A 12,096-nucleotide genomic window follows, 5' to 3' on the forward strand; every position below is an offset into this window, starting at 1 on the left:
TAAACATGCCCCCCAGCCTCCAGGTGACCCTAAACTTCTGATCCCAAGCAGCTGGGCTGCAGACACAGGAAGCACCTTAGCTCCAAGGCACAAGCTCTGGGATGTGTTGACGGAAAAACAAACTGAAATATGTAAAGGTTTATTCTGAGCTAATACGAGTGACCATGGCTCTGGGAACAGCCTCAAGAGGTCTGAGAAGGTGTGCCCAAGGCAGTCGGGTTACAGGTTGGTTTTATACATTTTGGGAAAACTGAAGTTACAGGCAAGATACACATCAGTTGTTCATAATTCCAAAAGGGAGGAGTATATTGAGATGTGTTGGTTGTTTCTTCCTGTCATAATCAGGAATTCAGTTTTTTGGATTCCCTTGGCCCAAAGGGGTCCAGTCCATTCAGTCAGTTGGGGTGGGGAATTAGGATGCCATTTTTGGTTTACAGGTGATGTTAGGGGAGACAGGCACCTGGGGGTGTTGAGGGCGGGGGCCTTGTGGATTATGAAGGTGAGGGAAGTTGCAGGCTGAGGGGTCCGAATGTGCTGAGGCAATGGGTGAGACACGCCTCGCAGCGAGGACAGGACAAGCAGCATCAGGAGACGATGTGGCCAGCGCCCCAGGGGTTTGAGACCAGCCTGGGCAACATAGTGAAGCGTCGTCTCTATTATTTAGTTGTTTATTTATTTTTTAAGAAAAGAAGAAAAGGACCAGGTATGATTGTAAGAGCAGAATGTGGTGTTTCAGGACTCAGGCACTGGAGTCCCGCCCTCCTGATCCAGATACCGGCTCCAGGGCTTGCTGACTGTGTGACCTTGGGCAGGTTACTTGCCCTCCCTGTGCTTCCTTGTCCTCATCAGCATGCAGGGATAGTAATAAGAGCACCTGCCTCTCTGAAAAACCAGACGGTTGTTTGTTCTGTAGGCGGGAGCTGGGCTCTCACTGGGCAGCAGGCATCATCTACACTGCTTCCCTGGCTTCACTCCTGGAATCCTCAGAGCAACTCCGAGAGAAAGGAATGACGGATTCCATGGAGCTTTGAGAGCCAGATGGGCACCAGGGCCTCCCTCAGGTCACAGGGCTGCAGAGGGGTCCAGCATGGCTTCCCCTAGGCTGCCCCTCCAGAGCCCATAGGCAGATCAGTTCAGAGGTGGGGAAAGTGCAGCAGCAGCGCCAGGTCCCTGTGCCCACCTCAAAGCCACAGAGGACACCCCATCAGGCAGGTTGCAGCACAGATACCTCAGCAATGGCCAGGCACCCAGTGAGGACATGAAAGGTGCACTCTGGCCTCAAATTCATTCCTTGAGGGGTTCTGGGCCTGGGTTTTTGAGGGGAGGCATGGATGGGGAGGGTGATGGGTCAGGGTGGGGTGAGGGGATGAAATCCTCAGGGCGTCACATTCCTCCACACAGCAGCTTCCTGTGCGACCCTGCAGGCTGCCTTGTGTCCCTCAGTGCACAGAGCCTGAAGCAGTAGCTCAGACTCAATGCGTGTTATCCCACAGCATCTGAGACTGTGTCTACAGGAAAAGATGAAGCAGCTTGGGACGAGAGCCGAGTTGTCCCAGGACTGTAGGCAGCGACCATGCAGGGAAGGGGTAGAGGGCAGCCGGGCAGTGACTGCTCCTGCAAGCCTGGCGGGATTTTGTGTTTTTCCCTAATTGATTTTATAAAATTATCTTGGGTAGGGTTGCAGAAGTGTCATCATTCTTGCCTTCCTTTAGCAACCATTTATTAGGCACTTAATGTAAGCAGACAGTCATGTAGTCTCTGAAAAAACCTTAGGATCTCTGTAGAAAGAAGGGGGGTGGGTGAGGCCACATAGGACCTTACAGTACCTCTCCAAAGTTGGGGTGAGGTCCCATTCCCCATGGGAATTCTCAGGACATTGCCCCCCTAGGAGGGTTGATGATGGGTGCTCTGTGCTTCAACATGCATGAGTGCCTTCCCCAGAGAAAGACCTGCTCCCATTTCCTCTCTGACCACAGCCCTGGAAAATGGCGAGGCACTGGGATAAAGCATGGAGATGGGCAGAGAGTGGCCGCTCACCAGCCTACTCCCTCACTTCCTTCCCCAGAACCTCCTGCAGTGCAGGTGACAAGGCACAGAGCTCAGGACAGAGAAGCCACACTGAGGTGCTAGTCCCCGAGCTCCTACCAATGGGGTGTCTCACTGAGCTGGTGGCTGGGGAGGAGGAGCTGGCCTTAGAGACTGAGCATGTGGAGATGTGCCCTGCAAGACTTGGGCAGCCATGGAGGAGGCCTGGTGCACCTGCCATGTGTGAGGCCCCAGCCTAAACTTCATATTCACGGTGGCCTGAGATTAGCTGGGCCAGCTGGGCGAGTCAAGGGGATACAGAGAGGGTCCCAGGGCACCTGGAGACAGCCCCATTGTCTGGGGCAGTGCCTCTTTTCTCTGCCCTCCTTAGCATCACCCTGTCATGGTGAACTCATTGCCATTGTGAGCCTAGCTCTGGGGTCTGGTCACTGTTTTGCTGGTAGCTGTAGTGGAGACATTGACCAAGCAGTGCCTTCAGGACAGGTGGGGGAAAAATAAAGGGATGGGCTCCCCCTGGCTGGTCCAGCCCCTTGGGGAGGAATACTCTGCTTCCCTCCCTCAGTCTGGGTGCCCCCACCCACAGCCATCCACCTCCCTAGGGACCCCACAGTCACAGGGAGAACATGGACTGCCCTGGAAAAGAGCCCAGGGTAGGGGGCAGGGTGAGGGAAGGCAGGGACCCAGTGCCTCCTTGCCCCTTTCTCCCACCTCTGCCCACCCCCCACCTAGTCTTTTGTTCTGTGTTCTTTCTGCCCACAACCAGGGGTGAGAACTCTTAGGAGCCAGCCCAGGTGACTGTGGATGGGCGGGTCAGGGAGAGGAAGTCCAGATGTGCCCAAGCATGGCTGAGATGCCTCAGAACCAGTGATGGGTCAGGGTGGTGGGACAGCTGCTTACCCAATCTCCAGACCTGGCCGCACCCCTTTCCCCTCCAGTTGTCCTGGACCACCCCTGGCAGGAGCCAGCGGTTCCAGGAAGACAGGGAGAGGGAAGCAAGCCTGGTGTGTGGGCAGAAGAGGCGGGAGCACCGGGAAGGCCAGGAGCAGCTGGCACCACCTCCCTGCCTCCTCTTACAGATGGAGAGTCCTCTGTGAATCCTGAAGCCCAGGGAGGGCAGGGGCTGCTGGGTCCCTCCACTGATGCAAGTTCCTTTGACCTGACCAAGGGGTGCTTGGGGGCCTCCGGGCTGCACTGGGTGACAGGTGCCATCTGACCATAGAGGGCCTCCCTGCCTCGGATGCTGAGATGGCTTTGACGACTTCCTGAAGTCCTTTTAAAAGGACTGTTTGTAGGTAGAGAGGAGGGCAGTAATACTCTTTTCTCAGCTCCATCTCACACTGGACAGTTTGCTGAGTGGTTTCATGTGAGTGTCCATCATACTTGAGTCTCACAGGCATCCCGTAATTTTGGCTGCATTATTCTTGTCCCCGCTTCCCAACTTGCAAACAGATGCCGGGCAGTTCAGGAAGAACCAGAACAAGATTCAGGAGGAGTTAGGGGGCCACATCCAGCAACCTTTGGCACTGGCAAGAAGTCTCCCAATGGCTGACTTTTTAAAATGTGTGTTCCTTTTTTATATGCAATTTCAGCTTTTACTATAAAGAGTACATGTTGTGCAGGTTCATTACATGAATGTGTTTACATGACACTGAGGCTTGGGGTCCCAATGATCCTGTCACCCAGGGAGTGAGCACAGTGCCCAACAGGTGGTTCTTCAGCCCCCTTCTCTGTCCAGAAGTCCCTGTTGACCATTGCTCCCCTCTTTACATACATGTGCACTCAGTGTTTAACCCCCACTTGTAAGTGAGAACATGCAGTATTTGGTTTTCTGTGGCTACATTAATTCGCAGCCTCCAGCTGCACTCAAGTTGCTGCAAAAGCAATGATTTTGTTCTTTTTATGGGTGTGTAGTATTCCATGGTGCATACGTGCCACATTTTCTTTATCCAGCCCACTGTGAATGGGCACCTAGGTTGATTGCCATTCTGAATAGGACTGCAAAGAGCATAAGCGTGCAGGTGTCTTTTTGATAGAATGAATGATTTTCCTTTGGGTCTATACCCAGTAGTGGGATTGCTGCGTGGAACGGTAGTTCTCTTTAAAGTTCTTTGAGAAAGCTCCAAACCACTTTACACAGTGGCTGGGCTAGTTTGCATTACCACCAGCAGTGTCTAAGCATTCCTCTTCCTCTGCAGCCTCATTAGCATCTGTTACTTTTTGGCTTTTTACTTTGAACAACCACATAAACATGCTCACGTATGCATGTGTGGTCCCTTTTGTAAGGGACAATGGTGCATTGTGGGGATGGGTGCCAGCCTCACCTTTCTGGCATTTTTATTGGAGCAGAAACCCCATGTCTCCGTTGTGAAGGAAAACCTCCTAGGACGACACATCTTTGTTTATTCAACAGTTGTGTCTCCCAGTTATCCAGTGTGCAAGGTGCTGGGACTCATAGAACTGTAGTTCAGTGGATAAAAGGTATGTGGCCAGGACCCTCCCACACACCCTCCCACACACCTAAGGCTCCCTCTCCTTAGACCTGAGCCTATCAGACCCTATGCAGTGATTGAGCCTCCTGTAGGGAGAAACCTTGGTGTTCTGCAGCCCAGAGGCCCCAAGCCCAAGGATGGGAAAGACTTTGAAACTAGAAAAAGTCCAGCCTGTGCTGGTGGCATGCAGAGCCTCAGCTGGTAACTATCAGGTTTTATGGAAGGATGTGTCTGAAGTATCTGCCTGTCTCAGGGCACCATCATGGATGATGGACTGACCACATACAGCACTTCCCATGTGCCAAGCCAATGAATCCCCATAGCACGCCTGGTGCCAAATTACTACTCCTGTGTGAGGAAACTGAGGCCAGAGAGGTTGAGTCCCTGGCCTGAGGTCCCACAGCTGTTCATGGCAGAGCCAGACCTGAGGCCAGGTAGCCTGGCTGCAGTCTGGGAGCTTTGCCGCTGCACTAGAAGCCTCATCAACCACACTGCTCTGTACATGGACAGTAAGTACAGGTGCACAATTCTTTACCTGCGGTTATGAGATCCAAAAAGCTTTAAAGCCGAGAGTTTCTTCAGCAGTGTGGCATCCATGCCAACCCCAGCTGCAGGTAGGTCATTCATACTCTTCTTTATTTACTTCCTCTAGTGTGCCTGTTTGCAATTTCCCACGGATATATTGATGCATTTGGTTATGGGATGTTTCCTCCCAGGCCCCTCTGGGACCGTTGACATTCAGCATTCACACCTTGGGGCCTTTCTAAAGTCCAAAGAATTCTAAATTCTGACATACATTTGCCCTGTAGGTTTAAGTAAGGGATTGTACACCTGTATAAATAAGGTTTTGTAATAATGTTGTTTTTTATTTTTACTGATAAAAGCAGAGCTGTGTGGCTATACAGTGAGACTGAAGTCAAAGGACAAGATAGGTCTGGCCCCCTAGTGGGAGGCATGAGTGCCTGGCTGGACCCGCAGGGCTCCCTCAACCCTCTATATACTGAGGGCCTTCTTCCCTGGGGTGGACAGGGTGGAAAAGGAGGAGGCTCCCGGCTGGCCAGTCTCACCAACTGGTATAAACGTGTCATCTTTCTGTGTCCCTACCCCAAGACATGACCTGTAGCTGACCTGACCTAGCCCACAGGAGCCTAACCCCCAGTATTAGATCCTGCCAGGCAAGCACAGGCCTTGACTGGTGGCTTACCCGAATTTTCTGATGCAGGGGCTTTAGAGAAGTTCAGGGAGCCTTACACAGAGGCACCTTGTCCCTCTGGGAGTGGCTTCTCGGAGTGACAGGCTTGGACAGGATAGGCTGGAAGTTCCTGTCCAGTTCTGTGTTTCTGTGTCCAAGACCCTTCACCTCCGGGGCTATGGGATCATAAGACCATCTCTCCCAGATGAAAAAGGGCAGAGGCCACGGGCTGGTGCAATCCTTGATGGCTCCTACAAGACAGCCTCAGGCCCCAGGCTGCCCATCATCCTAGAGGTAGGGTCACTTTGCTCTTTCCAGTGGCCTCACTAGCTGTTTGGTTTAGAGAGGGCATCTCAATCTGTCATGAATGCCCATCAGCAAACTCTTGCCCATCAGCAAACTCTTGCCTCTGAACCTCACAGCCTTTTCCTGCTGGTTTTCCACACCTTGGTAGTGAATGCAGGCTCCTCAGCTCATCTCGTCTCCTGCCTCTCACCAAGGCCAGACATTTGTGCAGGAACTCCCAGGGCAGGGCTGGTGGGCAGAAGACACTTAAGCCTGGAGAGGGGACAGGTGCCACACCTCACATTGGCCTGGGGCATCATCTTCCATTACCGTGAGTCCTGTTAATCTTTCCTTCCTGGAGCAGCCCTCAGCCTGACTCCCCAAGGGTGGTCAGACACACAAGGCTGAGTGTGCCAGTCCCTCCTGTTGCCAATAGCACCGCTGTCCAACCTTGCTTCGTCTGCTCCTCCACTGGATTCTGAGCTCCTGGCAACTGCATGTGACCTCACCTGTTTGGATTTCCCTTGGAGGCTAGCCCAGAGTCCTGCCCATGGAGCCACAAAGTCCATTTTAGAACCTAAAGAGCCCCAGAGCATCTCCCCTGACAACCTGGGCAACTGAAAATAGCCGTCCCCATGGTGGCCTCCCCACCACAGGACTCCATGTTCCTTGTATGAGTGTCCTTTCTGTCCAGCCTGGCTCTCCAGGGTACACACACTCAGCCCCCTCACTCCCACCCCATCCTTGGCACATACTCATCTAAGTCTTCTGTACCTGCAAAAATTAAGGTGAAGGAACGTGATTCCACCAGAATCCTATAGCCAGTGAGGAGGTGAACCCAGGGATCCGGTGTGTAATTCCACAGAGGGATAAACAGGCCAAGGAAGGGGAGAAATCCTCCTGTTCAGGCCTTGCTACCACCCCTGCTGTCTCCCCGTGTGGCACTGGCTGGTCAGTTAACTCAGCCAAACACAGGCATTTTGGGCCCAGCTTGACCAGCCTGAACACCTACCTCTCTCCTTGGCAGCTCCTTCAGCTGCTCCTGTGATGGGACAGACGGTGAGTTCATCACACCCTCCAGTGTGAGTGCCACAGTCTCAGGAGTAGGCCAAGCAGCAAGGCACGCGGAGAGGGCTGAGCACCCTTGGGAGCAGAGAAGTGGCCTGCGGATCAGGGTCAGGGTGGCAGCTTGACAGGGCTTCTTCTCCAAGATGACAGACGGTGGGAAAAGCAGCTTCCAATCCACAGTGCTGCCACAGCCTGCTCCTGGGAATAGCTTCCTTCCCTTGGCCCAGACCCAGGCGGCCTCACCTCAGCACCAGGGATTCTCGCTCAGGGAGGCCAGGGTGTCTCCCCTGTTGCAGGAGTGCTGAGTCAGATTTCTAGGCCTCAGGCAGCCCTGAAATCCACCCCACTTGGCACAAACCTCTCCTGCTAACCTCTCTGGAGTTGGCCTTAAACCACCAGCCTTCCATGGGCTGCCAGAAGTCCAGGCTGCTCTGCGTGGCTGGGTGCTTGGTGATTATGTGTGAGATGGGTGACTGAAGGAATTCAATAGTGAGCAAAGGTGAATCACGGACATTTGATGAATGATAGCAGAATCCATGCCCACCACATGGCAAGGCTTTCTTACCAGCTGCCTTTGGTGCTGCCACCTCCCCATTTCCCTACCCTCCCTCCCTGCAACCTCCTGGAACTCTCCTGGGTGGTCCTGTGGTGCAATCCCACAGTTCTAAAAGCCAAGTTTGCACTGGCACCAGGATGAACTCACTCAACCCAGCCAGACAACATGGAATGTGCAGGTATTAAGGCCCTGGCCAGGTGTGGATGCAGCAACAAAAGCCAGGGGGCAGCCAGGGTGCAGTGGCCCATGCCTATAATCCCAGCATTCTGGGAGGCTAAGGCAGGTGGATCACGAGGTCAAGAGATCAAGACCATCTGGGCCAACATGGTGAAACCCCGTTCTCTACAAAAAATTAGCCGGGCATGGTAGCACATGCCTGTACTCCCAGCTACTCGAGAGGCTGAGGCAGGAGGATCGCTTAAATGCAGGAGGCAGAGTTTGCACCACTGCATTCCAATCTGGTGACAGAGCACGACTCCATCTCAAGCCGGGGGAAGGCCCAACCCTGGCCTTGTCTTTCTCCTCTTTGTGGAGAAACTTACAGATAAGGTACAGCAGAATTGTGACTGCGGCCCAGGTTGCCTCCCTACGTCTTCTTAACTTCTTGCCCTGCACTATCACATCAGCGAATGGTGGGACCCACAGGAGCCAGACAGCCACCCTTCAAGGCAAACAGCCAGTGTAAGGAGTCATCCTGCCAGCTGTCCATGCCAAGGGTTTGACAGCCTCAGCCAGGCCTCTCTAGGCTCCTCCTCTCCACAGTCTATAATAGGGAGGAAGCCTGGGAAGCTAAGGCCCCACAATGCTGCTGGCAAAGGAGGAGCAGGGTCTAGGTTAGGGAGAAGTGTGGCTCTGCACTGAATTCCTCTTGGCAGTGGCTCACTGAGGCTAATTCAGGGGGAAGGTAGTGTTGGTTCTGGCTTGGGAAGAAAGCCATGGAAGAGGGCCAGAGGGACTGAGCTGCGGTGCATTATGGATAGGGTCCGCAGGTTCCCAGGGTCTCAGCCTGGATAGACTGAACCCCTGCCCCTCTTGGCCATGAATTAGATGAGGCTGAGAGGAGCAGGGGCTGGAGCTGGTCTTCTTGGAGCCTCTCCAGTGCTAGGCCTTAAGCATAAAGCCTCTTTGCTCTTCTCCACCCATGTACCAAGGAGAGGATGCAGGGTAGAGTTGCCTGACGCCTCTGTCCATTCAATCTTTGGCTGCAGCAAGAGAGAGGCCCCCTGCATGCATCATCTTCAACTCCAAAGGGCTCCTGGGTTTGTGGGAATTTCAGGCCAGGCAGGTGATGGGAGGAGAGGAGACTTAGTTCAAGGTCTTCCCCTAATCAGAGTCTTTCCATAATCAAAACACCCTGCTCCTAATCTCCCTGCATCTGTACCTTCCCTGAGGACAGGATAGGGACCACGATGGGGGAAGGTCAGGAGAAAGCTAGGATGACACTCCCAAGGCTCAGGTTATGGCCCCCAGCTCTCAGCCACATCTTATGGTAGGCCCCTCCCTGGTGTGGGCCAGTCCCAAGGGAAATGACCAACGTGCCAGAAAGTTTAATCCCGAGGTTTTCAAAACAAAAAGCAAAAAAACAAAACCAAAAAAAAAGTGTGCACTAACAAGCTTGCTCTTGTATTTGGCTTTCTTGTAACTTGTCTTCCCTTCTTTGGATGCTGATATGGTAATGCCTTGCATTCTAGTCCTGACTTCTAAAAATCAGATAATTGTCTCAGTGACAATAAGCATGAGTACCACCTTTCTTACCAAAAGTCTTCATATATTAGATATTATTATTTCCCCCTGCCCCCATTTTATAGCAAATATTGGTAAGTGCACAGTTAAGACACAAATCTAACTACAAATCACTGCTACCTCTGTCACACTAATCTGACTTTAAGGACAAAGCCTAGCACCATGTTTTCACCCGAGGTAATAACTAAATTATCCCATGGAAAAAACTTAGGTCCTATGCTTCTGGGTTTTAGTACACTGAAGCTGAGGAAAGGAAAGAACCTTCCATTCCTCTGCTAACTTTTTTTGAAAAGAATTTTGAAACTGAAATTTTAATTGAAAGTCAATTGAGATGAGGGGAAAAAAGATGGTCTCTTCAACTGGGAGGCCAGATAGCACTCATTAGAAACCTGAGAAGTTATTTATAAAGCATATTAATAAGTATAAAGAACAGCAAAACTAAGTCAAACAAATTGCAATCATCTCTTTAAATTACATTTTTATTTTCGAACATACACCAGAACTTTCAGGTGTAATAGTGTTGCCAAGTGTTGGAATTATATTGAACAGGTAAAAATTTGTGTTTTATATAAGTTTTGTGTAAGCTGATAGTAATTAGAATATTCTCTTTCATTATTTTGTTTTTTTTTTTTCTTATTCTTGTTGCCCAGGCTGGAGTGCAATGGCACAATCTCAGCTCACCACAACCTCTGCCTCCTGGGTTCAAGTGATTCTCCTGCCTCGGTCTCCCAAGTAGCTGGGATTACAGGCATGTGCCACCATGCCTGGCTAATTTTGTATTTTTAGTAGAGACGGTGTTTCTCCCTGTTGGTCAAGCTGGTCTCAAACTCCCAACCTCAGGTGATCCGCCCGCCTCAGCCTCACAAAGTGCTAGAATTATAGGCGTGAACCACTGTGCCTGGCGTCTCTTTCATTCTTTATGCAGTTCATTGTCACTTCCTTACATGTAAATAAATTATAGTCGCATGATTTAGAACTTTACTGACCAATGTCATAAAAACAGTTAACAGTACAATTATGGTTTATTTAATATAATATACATTATCTATCATACTTTGATAGAATGTTGAAAAAAACTTCATTTTTCATAATATAGGAAATAAAGTTGGAAAGAACTCTTTGGTGGAAATACTTCAGATAAAGCAAGAGAGCATTCACAGCAAGGCCTGTAAACAATAAGACGTATGAAAAGTTGGGTAGCCACGGATGTTCATTAAGGATATGATTCCATTTATAGAGTTATATCTATTGTGTAACCAGGACAGTTTTATTGTTTTGAGGTCAATGTTCTTTTAAAATTTGATTTTGTGTAAAAAGAGGCTTTTTAGCCCTGAAAACCTTATATCTTTCATTTTGTCCATCCCATGAGTTAGAGTTCATCTTGACTCTGCAAGCTAGAATCAAAGGATTATGAAAGTCAGATCATTTAGATTTGACCAAAGACACCATTAAATGATGTCAGGTTTTAGGCGGCAGATGGGTATATAAAAAGAATATGAACAAAGATTTCACTTACTGGGGCTCCGGCATAACTGGATGCCTGGATTGTCCTGCTACTCAGCTGCCATCATCAGTACTCCTTGTTTTTCTGTTTTCTCTTTTGAGGTAGCTAAAAATGGCAGCCAAAAAAAATGTTGAGGCTTTTCTCAAGTATATATTCATGTTATGATGCAAAAGATAGGGTCAGCTTCTTCAGCTGAGTTGTCTGAGTGTTGGGCAGTGACACCATGCCAAACCCTGTTAAATTCATGCCATTAAAAAAGGTGGAGTGTTCTGCAAAGCCAGATTCTCTGCAGCTTTAAGACTGGACAGTATTGAAATATTCACAGGAATCTTCAAAGCTTTAAATAGCCCTTTTAATTGCAAAGGAGAAAAAAATGGAGAAACTTGTGAAACCTTGCATCCGGAGTGCTGCCACGAAGAAATTAAGGAGCTCCAGAATTTCTTCATGTACTTCTGCAGTCTTAACTTTGAATTAATGACTGAATATATCAAACTTCAGATCTTAAAAAAAAATCAGCTCACCCTTCATTGCTGTTAGTTGAGATGAATCTACTGATGTAGAATCTACTGATGTATTTTGCTTATGTTCAGAATAAGGCTTTCAAAACTGTGGATGTGCTGTTTCTATGAGCCTAGTACTTGACCACTAAAGACAATATTTGTGAAGCTATATCAAATGAACTGAGTTGGATGAAATTTCATAGCAGTATATATTAATGGCACTACCACAAACTGTATTAAATTTGGGTTTTTGGCAAACATTGAAGAAAACTGGCATTCAAGATGTATTGCAGCCATCATCACCAAACGTCAACTTTGATTGATTACCCATAACCTACTGGAAATCTTCAGCCTGGCTGTCAGCATAGACCATTGTGAGAAATAGTACATTCCATTCCAGTTTGCCCTGCTTTTTGAAGATCTAAATACCATTCCATGTTTTCTGTTACATATTGAAGTTTCTTGGTTGGTAGTCAAAGAAAAATTGATTTTGCTGAATTTGTGGACAGAACAACCCCGAGGTTGGAAGAAAAATGAAAATGAATCTATACCTGAATATTTCCAAAGTTAAAATTTTCAACAGAGTTTTGACACACTGATACACAAGCTTAAAATATATTGATTCTGAAATGTCAAGGGGCAAACACCAATTTCACTGTCCATTGTGAAATATTTCAACCAAAATGTGCCAAAATACAGCCATAAAAATATTG

The sequence above is a fragment of the Callithrix jacchus genome, chromosome 2, assembly GCF_049354715.1.
Source record: "Callithrix jacchus isolate 240 chromosome 2, calJac240_pri, whole genome shotgun sequence".
In the NCBI taxonomy this organism is placed as follows: Eukaryota; Metazoa; Chordata; class Mammalia; order Primates; family Cebidae; genus Callithrix; species Callithrix jacchus.